This window comes from Thunnus thynnus, chromosome 8, assembly GCF_963924715.1.
Source record: "Thunnus thynnus chromosome 8, fThuThy2.1, whole genome shotgun sequence".
NCBI classification, from domain to species: Eukaryota; Metazoa; Chordata; class Actinopteri; order Scombriformes; family Scombridae; genus Thunnus; species Thunnus thynnus.
Window position 1 is genome coordinate 32,065,497 of NC_089524.1, and position 12,311 is coordinate 32,077,807.

A 12,311-nucleotide genomic window follows, 5' to 3' on the forward strand; every position below is an offset into this window, starting at 1 on the left:
AATGATTATATGAATTATATTAAGATTATATTAATATTTATTTATAAATGACTCTTGTTGCTATTTTTCTCAATCTTGTATTCTGCTATTAAACTTAGTATAATGAGCGCTAATGCTTTATAATGGAGCACTGGAGTGATTACCATGGGGGATGCTGCTTTCATTCTCATCTACAGTAACATCTTTTCCATGTTGAGCCAGGACCTTCCAAATAAAGAGCGCGGGTTGTTGCCTTCCACACTCTGGAAACACGCCTCGCTACCTCAGACCCTAGCTTACTGGTGCACTGGTTACACTTAGGCTAACATTAGCTACTGTAGCTAAATTGTGATAACAGGACCGGTATTGTTATCAAGTAACATAGACTTATTAAAATATTCTGACTCAGTGTAAGTCCCAGAGGCGGGGAGAGCAGCAGGTTAGCCAACTGTCAATCAACGCTCACATGGCAGACATCAAAGCTACTATAAGTCTTCAAATCTTATTAACAGTGCAATAATTTCAAAAGTAATCACCAGTACAATTATTAGAGGGCCTGAATTTAAAGATTGAGACCATAGTGACTCGTTGAAAAAAATCTTTTACTTAGTATTTCTAGTGAGAAGTGGAGGCTTTTTAAATGGCGGTCAGTTGGAGCATCTAGTGGCTGTTGGTGGTATTGCACTTTAAGGCACTTCTGCATTTCCATCAGCCTCAAGCCATGGTAGTTTCCGCTTATCACTAACACCTTAACTTTTGCTGAAATTTCTATTGCTTTTATCATTTCAAATGCCTTTTCAGCTGCTTACATCTCTTACACTCTGACAGTTCAACTGCTTTTATTGCTCAGATATTTTAGCTGCTTTCAGTATCAGCTCACAGTACCTGCTTTCAGCTCCTTCTCTTCAGTTCAGCTGCTTTCAATGTTTACATACACAATGAAGCTTCAAATGACTTTAACTTAAAAACAAAATAGAAATGTTTTCAGTGATTACATTTACACTGCTTTCATCTGCATCCAAGGACACCTCAACTCCTTTTAATGCATACACCTCAACTGACACTTCAAATCCTTTCAGTGCTTCAATTTAACTAACACTAAGTGCTCAGAAAATGTAAGCATTTTGTAGTTTAACAGAATTATCTGTATGAAACATGTTAATTACACAAACTTGAGCTAATTCACAATAAGTCATACACATGCACATATCCCTGCACTGCAGCCGTTGCAAAAAAACAAAACCTAAATGTTCAAATGGCACAAAAGCTGTGAGAGGAACAGCTGAGACATGTACAGCCAGTGTAGTATTGATGAACAAGAATATACAGTAAATAATGTGCATTATGGGTGAACAGTAGTGACCTTCCATTATTACATTTTTGATAAAAGGCTAATGTTGACTAATATCACATCCAAACTAATCAGGTTGGATGGAGCATGCATAATAAGAACCTGATCTGACCCAAACACGCTGCTTTATTAAACAAGGTTAAAGTCCTGCCATCGCTGACACACTAAAAATAGATGGTTTTCTAAATGGTAATATGCCCTTTTAATTGCTCCCAGTCTCATTCCACGTTCCTGTCAGAGTGGACTTGATTCCTGTTTGCGTATTACTGGCGTCATTTGTGATCTGAGTCTGATCACAAGGAATCTCTCCGATGCACTGCATGACTCACAGAGCCAGAGAGAGAGGTAGAGTGTGACCGGGGTGGCAGGAGAGGGAAGGAGAGCAGTTTTCTCTTGTTAACCCCTGGTCTCTTTCTCACCTCCCTCTCCTCCTCCATCTTTACACCTTTCTGATGTTCTGTATTCATATCCTGTTTTCCTTTTCTCCCCACTGTCATAATGGAACAGGCACATCCTGTCCTCTACCACTTTTTACCCCCTTTTCTTCAGTTCTTTCTCACCTATCCTCTCTCCCTTCTTCTTGCTATCCCCCATCCTCACTTTTCATCTTTATTTACCCTTACCTCATGTTTTCCCCTATCTATGTGTCTGGCTGTATATGTGCGAAAAAGGGCTGTAGCACTCAAGCAGACCCTTTACTCTTGTGTATGTGTGTGTTTGTGTGAGTGAGCATCCAGAGTGCTGACACCAGTAAAATGACAATGCATGCAGATTGGCTGGCCACAGTGCCTTCCATTCTGCCTGCCTGCGTGTTTGCCTGCACAGAGTATGTTTTAGAGGGCTTTGTCTCACTGATGATAATCTAAACACCGCCGAGCCTTTCTGACCTGCTTTTTCTAAAGACTCAGGCCATGTAGTTGACACCCTTTTTTATCTGCAGAACACAGTCAAGTCACTCTTCCAGGGTGGTATAAATCTGTATGAGATCAATTTCTCAGCCACTAACATCAGTCATAGCCCCAGTCCACATTTATTTTGCAGCCTACTGTATGTGTGTACCTGGTCTACACTCGACTTGGATGCAGTCCAGGCTCACTCTAGTGGTAGTGGTGGAAAGGGTGCTGTAAAACAGTCACAGACTGTGATTGTGAGATATCCTATATTTTAGATCCCCATCTTAAAGAAATAGTTTGATATTTTGCAAAATGCGATTTGCTTTTCTGGATGAGCATTAGATGAGAAGATTGATACCACTCTTATGTCTGTGTGTGAACTATGGAGCTAGAGACGAGAGGCATTTAGCTTAGCATAAAGACTGGAAGCAGGGGGACCGACGCTACCAACGCTGTTCTGGTTAACGTGGGAAAAAAATAAACTGGTTTTGGTTGTACATTGAGTTGCAATTTTTTGGTGACCAACATATTTTTGAGCTACGGAGTGCATCAGGTGAACAGTTTGCCCTTGCTTCTCCTCTGTATCCTAAGCTAATCAACAGCTGGCACTGGCTCTACAATTAATGAATAGACATGAGAGTGGTATCAATCTTAATATCTCCATCTCAGCAAAAAAGCCTATATGAGCATATTCCCCAAACTGTTGAGCTATTCCTCTAACATAACATTGGCATGAGAAATGGTTTGGGCCAGCCAATTTCCAGAACCCGAGGTTCAGCATGCCAAGGCCTCTGCTCTCACTTGCCACCTGGCTGGCAAAGCACTAAGCCCTCAGACACTTCCTTATGGCCCGTGAGATCACATATTGGCAACCCCAAGTTGTCTTTTGGGGCTATGCCTTAAGTGCACGCCCAGGCCAGGCTCCAGGATGGAGCTCTGGTTTCCCTATTCTGGAATGAATTTTAGAGACAGAACATCTGCATACAGTCAATCCAAAGGCAAATCTGGATGTAAATTAGCCCTGGCCAGCGCAAATTAAACATTTTCAACTTGAGAAAGCATTATATATATCCTTCATGAATGAGACTGAATACACTACAATAATGTAAAAAGGTGGAGACACATATAGTCTGGTTCCTTGCCTTGAACCAATTCGCCCTGGGAGATCCTACCAGGAACTATTGCCCAAGACAACACAGCACTCAAGGTCACTGGGACACACATCCCTCCCGTCTGGTTTGTAAATGCCAGAAGCTGGGAGAAGTAGCAAGGGCAATGGCCATCTCAGCTACTTTGCTAAGCCTACTACTACAATAACCTGCACCCAAATAAACAGCAATCTTACCAGCGTTTTGTTTTATTCACCAGAATTGCTTTGAGATGTGTGATGGCTCACTGAACTTAAGTAATTTCCTGTCCAGCAGCATTTAATCCCTTTCCCATTTACTGGTTGGCTGTGTTTTGATTATCTGTTTCTATTGATTCCAAAGTCACATTGACATGACTGATGGCTTCTGGTACTCATGAGAGTCCCATGAAGGGTTAAAATTCTGCTGACAGCCAAGGCATTCATGGGCTGCCGAAAGACCCCATTTACACTTGTTACGTGATGCATCTTGGGCAGATTGGCTAGCTATCGCATCTCTAAAAAAACATGAATGCATCCAAGAAGCACTGGAGACTGGATGAAATCTGGGAAAATCAGGACGTGGTTTGATTCTAGCCAGATGTTGAAAAGGTATAAATGACTTTGTCTTTCCAAGATGTAAACATGATCTTTGCTCCTCCTAAGTTTAACTACTACAGTAAGCAGTGTGTGGAAAGAGCTTCTGTCCCTTGTGAAAAAGGCAGTTAAAGTTAGGCTGAAATCAGCTGTTTTTCACCTTGTCACTTGAGACACAAAAATAATAAAAAGTGCATTGAATCTGGATTTTATCTGAGTATAGGACACTTGAAATGACTAGTGTAAATGGGGGTGAAAAATCTAAAAACCGCATCATTGGCTAACATTGACAAAACTTCCTTTAAGAAACTGAAGTCTTAGTTTACTTATGAATAAACCAGGGCTGCTGCTAACCATTATTTTCATTATCAATTAATTGGTTGATTATTTTCTGCATTAATCAAGCAGTCATTTGGTCGACAAAAACGTCAGTTAATGGTGAAAAATGTCAATCACTGCTTCCCAAATGTCCTCACGTCTTCATTTGTCCTGACCAACAGTTCACAACCCAGTTATTTTGTTTTTATCTAGACTCAATTTTAAAAAGTAAGAAGATGGAATCATAGATTTTCTTTCTTATTATCAAATAGTTGGAAAGTAATAGTTCAGTTGATCAATGTCTTAAAATAAAGGGCATCATAATTAATAAAGATCAGTATGATGTACCAGAGATTTACCACTCTGTGAACACTGACATATGTAGTTCCACACCAAATAACTTTAATCTAAACAAATCCTCAGGGCTACACATACCTCATCCTTGAGCCTGATCGACATCATGACAATTTCACATGACAGATTTATAAAATGATTTTATTAATTTCATTTAGAAACATGTTAGCACTCTGCTCCTGAAATTATGGCTTCTCCTCTTTACCCTTCAGCAGTCTGTAAATCCTCTGCCTGAATTCTTTCTGAATCTGTTTATGCAGTTGATTACACAGCAGCTCTTAACCATTTGAGCAGCATTTTTCATGCTTTTCTCCCATATGAATGCATTAGTGACAGATGCTGACTGTTATGTATTTGCCACTCAGGGAGGGGGTGACTGTGGAGACTTCCATGTGCAGTAACGTTATGTGTATACCCTCTATATGTACACCGAAGCTGCCTGCAAAATGAGGAGCAGCTGTGTATACAGGTGACAGGGTCAGACTGTCCTGCCCCATTGTGCTCCTCAAATAGCTTGTAATAAGTTGTAGTTGTAGAAAAATGAGAGCTTGGCAGTAGAAACAGTGACAGGAATTGTCATAAATAGCAGAAGGCAGTGCAGACCTCACTGTATGTTAATGACAAAGCAGAACAAACTAAAAAGAATACAATTTCCTCACAAAGAAGCACTACTCTTGTGCTTATAAGGCTGCGGAATTTTGGACGAACGCACTGGGAGCTTTACATTAATTTTTAAATTTGTAAATGCACCTGAATCGCACTTCACACACCCTGACACTCCGCCATGGTCAAATACACTGCACAACATGAAAAACTGAAGGAATAATTGCTTTGGCCTCATATTAGCTTTGCCTCAACTTTGGAATGTATTACTGCACACAACGAGGACTGTGGATTTAGTTTCCTATCTTCTATGGTGAAGATCCACTGGAAGCAGACAAATTGTACAACATTGCCTACGTGACCTCTCACTTGTCATTGTGGGCATAATAATGCTCAAAAGCTACTGAGTAGCTTGCTCCTTAACAAGTGACTCTCTTCAATTCAAAAACAATTTATGGATGAAGCCTCAAGGTGAATTTCACCCAAACTTTGTGTCTGAATATCCCACATTGCCTGCTATCCCACAATGCTATTCACTTGTGTTCCATAGGAAATGAATTGAGAAAAACCTTCCTTCTTATTGCACAGTGTTCACCCCGCTCCATTCACACCTGCGTTTAAAACTGCTAAACTTTGTAACAAAGTCCATTAATTTAAATGGAATCACCACACTCAGTGGGTTTGCTCACAGGGGTGAAATAAATTCACATGTATCTTTCACATTTAAGTCAACTTTGGTGACCTTTGAAGGAACAAAGAGCCAAGGAGTCCAAAATAAGAGGCATGGCTATGTTTTGCAGAGCTATAGTGTTAGGATGTGCCAGGCTTGCTAGCGCATTAGCTGCAATAGTTCCTACATCACCAAGCTTCCAACACTACGGATGAACTTTGCTGTGTGCCAGTTCCAAGTGTGACTGACAGTGTAGTCGCTGTACAAAGGGATCACTTCACTGCCAGTATGGAGAGGTGGAACAATTATAGCAACCAGTAAATCTAAGGATGAATAGAAGGTGAGTGTTGTATAAAGGTAGATTTGAAAAATCCTAAAGCTATCCTTTAATATGTTGTGTGTGTTCGATGTCATTTATAAACTTGTGTAGCTGTCTGTCAGTCTACATGTCTGTCTCATGGCAGCAGCAACAGACTGAATAGTGTCTTTGAGTCGGTCTCTGCCTCTATTCCCCTCTCTTCTATCCCTCATCATATTTTCTATCCGGACAGCTGTCAGAAGGCCACCAGGGTTATTATCTTGATATGAGATACAACATGTCAGCCTTGGGCATCTCTCTCTCTCTCACTCTATATCCCCCTCCTGCTCTCCCCCTCTCTTGCTCTCTCCTCTTATATCAGGTAATAGGTGTATTGATCTCTGGCCACCTCTGTTGCCAGGTGACAGACAGACCAGTGGGGATTAAGTGGTCAATCTGCATTATTGGCAGCCTTGCCCTTTTTATATCCTGTCTCATGTATGTGTGTGTGTGTGCGGTCATACACGTGTGCAGATGCATTCTTGATTGTGTGTGTTATGTTCATGTGTCAGCGTAAAAACATCAGATACAAAACTTTTTTTCCTCCCATTTCAACCTTAAAAAATGGGGATATTTTTAGCTAAAAGCAGGCTGATAGGCTGATGGCACTCTGATTGATCACACACCAATTGAAATTGGGCAATGTCCATTCTCCATAATGAGAATCAGACGCTTACCTCAGCGGCCAACGTCCGAACCAATTTGGAGAGGCAGAAAATGTTTGCATCAGGCGTGAGACACTGTGTCCACCGGGGAGCTCTTTATAGCGCTGGCTTGTTTCTTCTCCTTGTTTACCGTGGAAAGGACACACTGATGACAGCTCTGAGGCCTGAGTATGTGCTCAGAGCGCCAGGCCTCCAGTTAAAAAAAAAAAAAAAAAAATTCAGCTTGAACAAAAGAGAAAACCTCTTTGAAGCAACGCATTCAAAGAGGTTTTCAGTACTTGGCATAGTAACAGCAGGGGCAATGACAAGTGCTTCCCCAAGTGGCTGCTGTGCACTGAGAAGTAAAATGGAGATACTTTGCAGATGCAAGCCCTAAGTGAATTATGCATTTTAAAACACGCACTGCAGTGCATGCTGCCAAATTAGGATACAAGCATCACATTCACTGCCGTTGATAATCCTTATATGTTTACTTGCCTGGTTTTTGAAAACATTTTTAAGAAGGACACCTTTCTCCTTGACTGTCTATAGCGAGGTTTCCATCCGAATGTTGCACAAATTTTAAGTGCATTTCTAGAGAATATTCAAAATGCACATTTCCATCCAAATATTTGGAGTTAGGTCACCGAGATAAACAGCTGGTGGAGCTAATTATCCAGTCGGTGCCATTAAGCCATTGCAGACACAATGAGATGAAGCAATTAAATGAATGCCGGTAAAATCTCAAATTGTGAAAAACCTGATAAAAAAACATGATGGAAGTATGACATTTATGTTTGTTTCATGTATTCATTTGAGAAGCGTTACAGTCTCCTCATCACTTCTCACAGATCTGATGTTTTCGTCTGCCACAGAATATATTTATGATTCTGTGCTTTCCTATTAATCATCTCAGGACCTCTCAGACTTATTTGCCCCTGGCAGCTTTATAGTGTGTATTTTCTTTATTTGGTCATGGATTGATAAGTACTTACATAATGCTAGCCATGCCTATAATCACAGTAAAACACTGTAAAAATTCTATTAACATCACTGCATACTGCACTAATGTACAAAGGTCATATTTTAAAGTGGACCTATTATGCTTATTTCAAGCTCTATATTTTTATTCTGGGACTCCACTAGAATAGCACTACGTGATTCATAGTTCAAAAAACCTCTTATTTATCTTATACTGGCCCTTTATGCAGCCCCTCAGTTCAGCCTCTGTCTCTAACAGGCAGTCTAAGCTCCTGTCTCTTTAAGCACCCCCCTTGTTGAGCCCACTCTGTTCTGATTGGCCAGTTTTCCAGAAGCCTTTCAAGAGGCAGCTGTATCAGAGTCGTGTTAAGTTACCCTCGATGCAAACCCAACATTTCTTGCTTTAATTCTTCATATTAAAAGCTTTTAAATTACTAAATAACAGGAGACCTTTATTGTGAAGAATTTACAGAAAACGAAACATGTTCCTCACCAAATTAGCAGAGCTTCATTAGCGGTGCTAAAAACCGATAAACAACAAGATATGGAGATATCTGGAGCTCTATGGATCAGTTAGAAATAATGCAGGGAGGAATAGTACAAGCAGAAACAGCCACAGTGATGATGATGTTTGATGAAGAGCTGCAGACGACCAGCACACCTCCAACAGGTAAACAACTTATTTTACTTTGCCCTGCTGTGTAATGGAAAAACACTCACAGTGTGCCAGCTTGGCTTGAGTCATGGCTCGGCGTGATACCCCCAAAACAATGGAAAAATGCCATAATGTTATTGGAGCAGAGCAGTGAACTTGCACGCTGTGTGTGGAGCTGATGACCATATAAAGAAATCCATCACAAGCCAACGTCGGCTCACGCTGAAAGAAAAGAAAAAAACTGTTGGAAACCGAGCGCTCAGAGCAGTCTGAAGCTGGTGCTTTTTGCTCACAGGGATTACTTCTACATACATTTACCTCATTATTTGACACTTTGGCCACGTTTAATATGAACATCCGACATTGTAACATTATATATGACTGCAAATAAGGAAAAGCATAATAGGTCTCCTTTAAGAAAAGATTGGATGCATTTAACTCTTCTGCTTCCAGACTTCATCTTGACTGCTGCGTACAAATCAAGGATCGGACAGGTGTTTCTTCAACAGAAAATAACAGCTAAAGGTTGACGTAATATTCAAAAGACAGCATTCTAGATTGTGAATGTAGAATGTCTGGGTAAGAATCAGCACTAACACCAGCACTTGTAATAACAGTGGAGGCTTAAATACATACAGTAAGCAGCTCCATGCATGTACCAGAAGTTCGTAATTAGATCCGGTCTGAACATCTAATGACAAACAATCTTCAGAAAATAGAGCAGAAACTGCTGTATCCATAAGTCTTTATAGTCAATGGGTCAAGTTAATGCATGAGACACCCTGCAGTAAAACATGATCCGTACATGCATATGTATGTGTGTATGTGTAGCAGCCAACCAAGACAGTGATTAATTAAATCCAGTGGGAGTTGTGTTCACTGCAGAAGAGAGGGAAACACTGCAACAGAGAGAGCTACACATCCAGTTGATAGACACATCCCAAGTCAATATATGATGTATTACACCGCACAGGGACTGCCTAAAGATTACCATCAGTTGATAGACTCAGACCTAAGTCACTGGACAATATACAATACAGTACCTCGGGGACCAATGGAGAGTGACGGTATAATCATCCCACCTCATAGGAGAGGGACACTTCTACAGCACACCCACTACAGCCGATCAAACTCAGTCAATACACAGTGCATTACTGAGGGATTGGAACCTTAAGAAGAGTGTTCCACACAAACGTGCCGACTGCTCGCAGCTTTCCTGTAGTTGATGAAATGTCTACTGATGGTTAAGGTTGGTTGTTTTGTTGAACACTATGACAATAACTTCTTGTGAAAATGCAGCAAACACATTTTTATGGGAAAAATCTTTGGACTGCACCTCCTTGAATATTGTCTATGTGGTGTGTTTTTCACCACTTTGGTTAAGACTGAAATCAAAAACCATTAGATGGATGCCATGGAATTTTGTAAAGACATTCATGGTCCCCAGAGGATGAATCCTACTGACTTTGGTGATCTCCTGACTTTTCTTCTAGCACCACAATCAGGTCAAATTTTCAGTTTGTCCATTTTCTTTATGACCAAATACCTGCAAATGTAATTACATCCCCATCAGCGTCAACTGTACTTTGTGCTAACAAGCAAATAATAGCATGCTAACATGCAAAACCAAGATGGTGAACATGGTAAACATTACCCACTAAATATCAGCATTGTCATTGTGATCATGTCAACGTTAGCATTTAGCTCAAAGCACTGCTAACCACTCCACTCCCAGTTGTAAAAGTTTCACTGGACGTTTTTCCTTAAATAGAAATTGTTGTATTGTCAAAAACACAGCCCACTCACAGTCCCAGTGTACTGAGTACAGCTTGAGTACAGACACCGGCTTGCAAACAGCACATCAATTAGACAACAGTCAAAAGTTTCATCAGCTGTTACAGCATTAACATCAATTAACTGATATTACTGCTGCTCGTTACGTTTGTCATTTCAGCTGGCAAGAACAATGCACAGTGTCTGCTACCTAAATGTTTTTGACACTGCTCCTTGTTAACAATACTGAGTTTACAGCCATGCCAGCCACTCTGTGAGGCTGTAATTAGTCACAGAGATGCTTTGAGTTAAATAATAACACATCTTATTACAGCATGATAATATAACATTAGCTTATTTGGTGATGTCATTACTTTTGCAGGTATTTGGTCATAAACCAAACATTCTGGATATGGATATGATGGCGCTGGATGGAAATCAAGATTGCCAAAGTTATTACAACCCATCCTGAGGGGAACTTTTCCAAATTTCATGACAGTTCATCGAATAGTTGTCAAGACACCTACCCAAAGCCACATGTCAACTTCATAGTGGGACTGGAGGAAAAGTCTGGGTATCATCAAAATCATTAGGTTTCATCCTCCGGAGACCATGAATGTTCCAACCCATCTGGTAGATGTAGAGATATTTCACAGGATGTTTCTAAACTTTGACCTACAGGTGGTGCTATAGGAAAAGATCTTTCCTACTGTTAACCAAAGTCATAAGGGTTCATTTTCTGGGCAGCTTGTAACAAATTTCATGTTTATCTATCTGAAAGTTGTGGAGACATTTCACTAAAAAGCAAAATTGTGACAGTCAATGTCTATACAAAATTAAATCTTAACCCGTCCATAGTTCCACATCACTAGCATGGCTAAAAAGGAGAGGTGACGATTTGATTTGAAATCTGTCAGTGTTGGAGCTAATCCAAGTGGTTGGCAAAACAATTAATATCTTCAAACTAAACAGCTTGTTGAGGGGGTGGGAGATATTTCACAGCAGCTCCTGATGTGGCATGTAGTGCTAAACATAGTACAGTATAGCTCTCACTCTTCCTTCACTGTTTTTATCTGTGAAGGAATCTCCACCCCCAACCCCGACACCCATCAGCCCACCCGACTCCACATCACACAAGACCGACAGCCATGCGTGATGGGAAACACACTCAGCCAGTAAACGGGGCCTGGAGGGCCTCTTAGCACGACAAACAATGGCTGACCTTGGTGCACTACTGTCATTTAAACAGCCGTGTTGTTGGTTCTCTTAGCGTTTACTGGGACATGCTGGAGTTTCCCCTGCAGTCACATCTATAGTATCTGCTAATACTAATAACATACTTCCATGTATTCCACACAAGCCTAATGCAGGATGTCGATGTATGGAGAAATGATGGGGTATGTCTGCATTAACACTGTTGGGAGCTGTACAGGCATATGTACACACAGACACACACCAGTCATGCCTGTGTAAGCTCCCTGCTGTGGAGAAATGCTTTACATTCACATAGAGTGACAGAATGTTGCTTTTAATGTTTCACTCTGTCAAGGGAGATCCATGTCTTTGCTGCATCCTCCTATCATGATGCACACACACACACACAAACTACCCTATACCCCCAATCCACATATTCACTACCATCTCCACACACATCATACATGCAAATTCAGACACAAACACACACACAACTGTATTAAATTGTAACACACATGCACCCAATGACAGCACAGACATTAAAGCATTTTGACTGGCAGGGAGCCAAGGCTATATACTCGGCCCCCACCCAGCCTGACAACTATCTACACCGACACAGTGAAGAACACAAAGACAAGGAGAAACTGTGTCTATCTCTCTCTTTCTGTGCAGTCGGGTTTGATACTGACTGTGGATGGAACTTTGGTTGCCCCCCGATAAGGAGGTTTCTACCCATATTGCAGCGGGAAAAATCTCGTCTCTGAGTCTTTCTTGCTCCATTTTTGTTCTTTTCTGTAAAACTCAATGCTTTGGCT

At 40.9% G+C, this 12,311-nt stretch overlaps 1 protein-coding gene and 1 long non-coding RNA gene across 5 annotated transcripts in view; one reads left to right on the plus strand and one right to left on the minus strand.

The window, feature by feature from the left end:
- The window catches only part of LOC137188334 (uncharacterized), a 190,655-nt gene extending 183,269 nt beyond the window's left edge, over window positions 1-7,386 (minus strand). The window contains exon 1 of the long non-coding RNA XR_010929363.1: window positions 6,927-7,386. This is a non-coding gene — a long non-coding RNA (uncharacterized lncRNA). The remainder of the gene's footprint in view (window positions 1-6,926) is intronic.
- Window positions 1-12,311, plus strand: part of LOC137188333 (spermatogenesis-associated protein 16-like) — a 114,938-nt gene that overhangs the window by 31,481 nt on the left and 71,146 nt on the right. The gene's annotated exons all lie outside the window — the stretch shown is intronic.